Below are 7,511 nucleotides of genomic sequence, written 5' to 3'. Positions count from 1 at the left end.
TATTAAATGATGTTTAGTTGGTTCCAACCTGTACCGACCCTGTATAGAGTTTCCAAGGAGCAGTTTGTGAGCTTAAATCGGAGACCTTGTGGTTCAAACTGACTTTGCAGGATGATAGATAGATAATAGATAGATAGATAGATAGATAGATAGATAGATAGACAGACATATAGAGACAGAGAGCGTCCTGGTGTGACACTGTAGAATAAGCATTCGATTTCAAGGTTGGTTTGTTCCACAAGATCCACTGTTCAGACTCATCAGCCGCTACTCAGAAACCCTACACAGGGTCCCTATGAATCAGAACCTGCTGTGGAGCTGTGGGTTAATGCATCAGACTGAAAAGCCGGTTGAACTGCAAGGTCAGTGGTTCAAGCTCACCAGCTTCTCCTTGGAAACCCTATACAGGGTCGTTATGGGTCAGAACTGACTCGACGGCACTTCACAACAACAATAACTATAGCTTTATCTTCTCGAGCTGATCTTTGAAATTTTCTGTTCAACTCTTGGACCTCCTCATTTCTTCCACTTATTTTAGCATCTCTACGCTAGGGAGCTCTGGTAGCATAGTGGTTAAGAATCAGACTGTGATCCGCAAGATCTGCAGTTCAAAACTACCAGCTGCTCTCCGGGAGAAAGACGAGGCTTTCTGCTTCCGTAAAGATTTACAGCCTCGGAAACTCTGTACAGGGTCGCTATGGGTCGGAACCTACTGGACGGCACTTAGCAACAACAACGCTGGAGAGCAAGTTTCAGTGTCCCTTCTAACATCCATTTTGACCTTTTCCTTCTTTCTTGTCTTAATTACTTTTTGCGTTTTTCATGTATAATGTTCTTGATGTCATCTCACAACTCTTCTGGTCTTCGGTCTTTAGTGTTTAATGTATCAAATCTGTTCTTCAGATGATCTCTAAATTCAGGTGGGATATATTCAAGGTTATATTTTGGCTCTGTTGGACTTGGTTTCATTTTCTTCAGCTTCAGGTTGAATTTGCATATGAGTAATTGATGGTCTGTTCCACAGTCTGCCCCTGCTCTTGTTTTGACTAATGATATGGAGCTTTTCCATCTTCTCTTTCCACAGATATAGTCAATTTGAGTTCTATGTATTCCATCTGGTGAGGTCCATGTGTACAGTCCTCTCTTATGCTGTCTAAAGAAGGTATTTGAAATGAACAAATCACTGATTTTGCAGAATTCTATCATGCGTTCTCCAGCATCATTTCTATCACCAAGGCCATATTTTCCAAATACTCATCCTCCTCTTTCCTCCCAACATTTGCATTCCAATCACCAGTAATGATCAATACAACTTGATTGCATGTTTGATCAATTTCAGATTGAAGAAGTTGGTAGAATTCTTTTATTTCATCCTAAAGCCCACTAGCTTTAGTGGTTGGCGCTTAAATTTGAGTAATAGTGGTATTAACTGGTCTTCCCTATAGGCTCATGGAGATTATTCTATCACAGATGTTGTTGTACCTCATGACTAATCTGGATATGTTCTTTTTGACAATGAATGCAACACTATTCCTCTTCAATCAGTTTGAGGACTAAAGTGAGCCTGACCCAAGCCATGGTATTTTCAATAATCTCAGATGGATGCGAAAGCTGGACAGTGAATAAGGAAGACAGTAGAAGAATTGATGCTTTTGAGTTATGGTGTTGGAGGAGAATATTGAAAGTGCCATGGGCTGCCAAAAGGACCCATAGATCTGTGTTGGAAGAAGTGCAGCCAGAGTGCTCCTTGGAAGCCAAGATTGCCAAACTTTGTCTCTTATACTTTGGACATATTGTCAGGAGGGACAAGTCACTGGAAAAGGATATCATGTTTGGTAAGGTGGAGGGTCAGAGAAAAAGAGGAAGACCCTCAGCGAGATGCATTAGTCAAGTGCCAGCATCGATGGACTCAAACATGGCAACAGTAGTGAAGTTGGCCCAGGATCAGGCAGTGTTTCATTCTGCTGTGCATAAGGTCACTATGAATCGGTACCAACTCAATGGCACCTAACAACAACAATGACATAACTATAGCTATAACTGTAACTATAACTATAACTATAACCATAACTATAACTAACTATAACTATAACTATAACTAACTGCAACTATAACTATAACTATAACTATAACTATAACTATAACTAACTAACTATATATATATGTATGTATTTGTTGTTAAGTGCTGTCGAGTAGATTCTGTCCCATAGCGATCCTGTGCAGGGTTTCTGTAAATCCTTAAGGGAGCAGAAAGCCTCATCTTTCTCCATGGAACAGCTGGTAGTTTTGAACTACTGACCTTAAGGTTGGCATCCCAATTCATAACCATTACGTTACTAGAGCTCATTGTATATATGTATAGTTATACATATATGTATAATTTTACATATATGTATAGTTTACATGTATGTATAGTTTTGTGTATATATATGTGTGTGTGTGTATAGTTTATATATGTATATTATATATGTATTGTTGTTGTTGTTATGTGCTGTGGAGTCAGTTCTGACTCCTAGTGACCCTGTACAGGGTTTCTGAGGCTGGAAATCTTTACAGGAGCAGAAAGCCTTGTTTTTCTCCTGTGGAACAGCTGACCGTTTCTATATATGCACTTTAAAAAGTTTGTGGGGAAATGTGATTAAAAGATAATGGAATGTTTATACAAGTTTTTTTTTAATACAACCTCCACACACATTTTATAATGGCATTTTGTTGTTTTATTTGTTTGTTTAAATTGGAACATTAGTTGGACAGTTACTTGGATATCATTTAATTGAACATCAAAGAAAGCAAAGATAGTCAATGACTTTCAAAGTCTATTAGAATCAGACCTATCATCTCCAAAATGAGATTTCAATCATATGCTATAACATATTACAAGTAAAATCTTTGAAATCAGCTGAATAATATCATATAAATTCCTTGGAATTATTTTTATTCAATTGCAAAATTGCATTGTAAAATACCTGTGAAATTATTTTATCTAACTATATTCATTAAGTCTCTGACTCTCCGTTTATGTTTTTCAATCCTAATAATTTTACCACCTGTTCTTATTTCCCATATATTACCCAAGATTATTTTCTCTTAATAATTCATTTCTGCCATTTCTTTGACCTCTAGTTCTTTTTAATCATGTTTGATTAAATATAATGAAAGCTTTTATTTTTAATATTGTATATTGATGCATTATTAGTCAGTTTAAGAAAGAAATTATAATTACATTGGATTCTCCAGTAAATTGCCACATGTCTCTCTTTCATTAACCTATAATTTCTATTTCTCCTAAACCATAATGACTACTTTGTAAATGAGGTGAATTGCAAATCTGGTTACATTTAAGGGATTACTCAATTCGGTATAATTTAATCTAAGTTTTCTTTTGGCCCTCAATATTGTTTCAGGACAAAAAAAATTCAAACATTTGACCAAATCATTAAGCCTGCTTACTCTCAGTGAAACTGCAATGATTTATGAAAAATGTAACACAAATCACAAATATTGACTGAATATATTTTTTGAATCATACCAGGAACTGATCTGACTTCTTCTTGATGTGTTCTGTACATTCAGAATATAATAATAATGGATATAGATAAAATACTCTACAAAAGTATTTTCTATGTCTCAGGTATTTCATAAAATGTGGCTTCAGAGATTTAAGTTACAACCCATAGTGATTCCAGAGTCAACTCTTACTTGAAAATAAATTTCTGGTAATATTTATGTACTCAAAATCAAATGTGTTTATTCAAATAGATAACTTACCTTGTACACAAAATGAGTAAGAAAAATGTTACAAATTTAAATTTCATCTGTTAATACATCAACGGGGGATGAACATAGACCAAAATAATGCAATATTTCTTCTTCATCTGGGCCCACCCTTCCTGTTAATTTAAGTACATAACTCTAAACCTGTTGATTTGTTTCAGTCCTGTGTGACCCATTTAATAGATCAATGGTACAATTGACCAAAACTACATCTTAATCTTCAATTAAGATTTAGCAGGAAAATACCACTGCTTTCATTCTTCTTCCTTTATGCAATTACTCTAAATATATATTTTTTCTGTTTGTTTTTTGTATGAACCATTTTAAGTGGAAACTACTTCAAACATGATAAAAGCTACCTTACACTAATGTATTCCAAACTGCAAATCACATCTTTAGTTAGGAACAAACATCGGTATCTAAAATAAAAAAGGTTTTTAAAATAGGAAATAATCTTCCGTGAATAATTTCTAGGAAGTATTGTCTTGTAATCTTTATTTAAATTATATATGACTGTATGTATCAGGATGTCAACTTATTTTTTACTGCAGGCTGTACACAAAATATTTGAAAGTCACAGGCTAAGACAGCAAATGGTTGAATCTAAAATAACAGCATGATCATGAAAGCATCTTTTGATGGCAGGCAGCATTGACAGGCTTTTGCTCTGGTGAGTGACTCTGTTATTATCTATAAACATTCATAGGTCAAATGTTTTCAGGCAGAAGAATTTGTGCAGACCTCAAGCATATCTCAGCAGAATTTTGACCTTTCTCTGGTATTTCAGCTTCTCTTTAGATTAAGAAATACAACAATTTGGATGGTCTGTATAGACAATCTCATTTTTATGAGACTTTTTTTGTGTGTGTGTTCCTGTAACACAGAACTCCTTCATTTGCTGTCCTTCATTTTAGTCAAGGAAAAAAATTAGACTGCCATCAAATCACCTTAATGTCACTGTGTTTTTTGACTCTTGATTTCTATTTGGAGAGACAATTCATTTTCCATGAGATGGTCTCTTAAACAATATAGAATGTTAAGAGGAATGATGAAAAAATGTTATTTTTTCTATTCATGTCTGACATCTATTAGTGGTATTAGCAACCAATTGCCAGCAAGTGACAATCCTATGTGTGTTAGATCAGAACTGTGCTCCAATAGGTTTTTAATGACTGCTTTTATGGAGGTAGATTGTCAAAAAGGCACCTTTCCATAGAGAAGCCTCTGGATGAACTTGAACCTCCAAGTTTATGATTAGCAGTTAAGGGCATCAACCATTTGTACAAGGCAGAGGCTCCTCTATTAGTGTAACATGTTGGATATTTAACAGTAGCATATATAGTTGTGACTTTGACAGTACAATTTTGTTTAGAGGTTTAATCCTTTTATTTGTGATCAGATGTATTTATTATCAGTAATCATGGGTCCAATGGAAAGTCTGTGTGCTCCTCAATCTGTATAATAAAACTTTTCCCCCTTTTTTTCTTTTTTTATTCTGAAGTCTGTGAGTGAATATGTGAAGTTACAGTGAAAGAGAGTTGCCAAGATTTTACATCTATACAGATTATTCAAAGCCACGTGTTTCCAGCAGTATAATTTAGCTCAGCCTTGGAATCAATTGTTAGAAAATCATTTCCTTGGGTTTTGAATAGTAAAATCTCAGGATGGAAATTTACCATGTAAATACTTTGTCATTAAACACTCAGAATTGTATGGAGTCCTGATATGTCGCCGTGGATTAAACCACTAGACCACAAGGTAAGTTTGAATTACAAGGTCGGCAGTTCAAACTCACCGGACACTCCTTGGAAATCCTATATGCTATGCGGCAGAATCAACTTAATGACACTTGACAATAGCAACATTGTTTGCTATCCACCATCTGTCTGCCCATGTGCTATTCTATGGTGGTTAGCATGTTGCTGTGAGATTGTAAGATATTGGCCATTTGAATCAGACAATCGTATTATTTACTATACTGGGAACAATAAATTCAAAAGGAAAGACATTGCATCCATCATTAAAAAGATATTTCAACACATATCATGAAGTATAATGTTGTCAGTGATAGGATAATATCCATAAACCTTGTACAGGATCTCTATGGGCCAAACTGACTCAACAGCACTTAACAGCAAAAATTGTAAGATGAGTAAATATCACTATTTACACACAAAACACTAATGCCAGTAATTATGAAATTGAAGAATTAATTCTTCAACTTCTTTAGTTTAAAATTGATCAAACATGCAATCAAATCAAAATGTATTGACAATTATTGGTGATTGGAATGTAAATGTTGGACACAAACAAAAAGAGTCAATAGTTGGAAAAGATGGCCTTGATAATAGAAATTAGAAATTTATTGCATTATAGAAATTTACAAGGTCAATGATTATTCATTGCAAATACTTTTTGGTGGTATTGGTAGTGTGCCTTGGAGTCAGTTCCGACACAAGTCTTTGTTTCTCTGGTTACATTTATTCCTAGATATTTCTTCCTTTAGGTGACATTGCTTTCCTAATGTCCTTTTCAATGCTGTTGTTTTTGGTATAGAGGAATCCAACTGATTTTTGTATGTTGATCTTATATCCTGCCCCTCTGCTGAATCTTCCTATGATGTCTTGTGGCTTTTTTACTGAGTCTTTGGGGTTTTCTATGTATAGGATTATATCATCTGCAAATAGGGAGAGTTTTACTTCCTCTTTGCCAATTTGGATGCCTTTAATTTCCCTGTCTTGCCGTATAGCTCTTGCTAAGACTTCCAGCACAATACTGAATAGCAGAGGCGATAAAGGGCATCCTTGTCTGGTTCCTGTTCACAGAAGAAAGGCTTTCAATTTCTCTCCATTGAGAGTAATGTAGGCTGTTGGTTTTATATATATGCTCTTGAATATATTAAGGAAGTTCCCTTCAATTCCTACTTCGTTGAGTGTTTTTATAGGAACAGTTGTTAGATTTTGTCAAATGCCTTTTCTGCATCAATCGATATGATCATGTGGTTCTTTTCTTGTTTCTTCTTTATATGGTGGGTAACACTGATCATTTTTCTAATGCTGAACCATCCTTGCATCCCTAATATGAATCCCACTTGATCATTATTACCTTTTTGATTTATTGCTGGATTCTTTTCCCTATGATTTTGTTGAGAATTTTTGCATCTATGTTCATGAGGGATATTGGTCTATAATTTTCTTTCTTAGTGACGTCCTTCCCTGGTTTTGGGGTGAGGGTTATGATTACTTTATAAAATGTATTATGAAGTTTTCCATTTTCCTCTATATTCTGGAATAATTTGAGTAGAATTGGTGACAGCTCTTCCCTGAATGTTTGATAGAACTCACCAGTGAAGCCATTTGGGAGTTTTTTTGGGTGGGAGTTTTTGATGACCTGATCAGTTTCTTCTTTTGTAATGGATCTGTTCAGGTTGTCTATTTCACTGTGTGTAAGTCCAAGTCTTCATAGTATTCTGTTATTATCCTTTTGATAGCCTTTGATTCCATTGTGACATCACCCATGTGGTTTCTAATATGTGCTATTTGTGTCTTCTCCCTCTTTTCTTTTGTTAGGTTTGCCAAGGTTCTGTCAATTTTGTTAATCCTTTCAAAGAACCAGCTTCTTGTCCTGTTGATTCTTTCTATAATTTTTCTGTTTTCTTTTGGTGGCTATAGATTCCTTCTGTTGGTCTGTTTCTAATTGTTGTAGATGCTGTGTTAATGTGTTAATTTTGGTTCTTT

Source organism: Chrysochloris asiatica, unplaced genomic scaffold (assembly GCF_000296735.1).
Source record: "Chrysochloris asiatica unplaced genomic scaffold, ChrAsi1.0 scaffold00011, whole genome shotgun sequence".
Lineage (NCBI taxonomy): Eukaryota > Metazoa > Chordata > Mammalia > Afrosoricida > Chrysochloridae > Chrysochloris > Chrysochloris asiatica.
Note: the sequence above shows the minus strand (reverse complement) of the source record.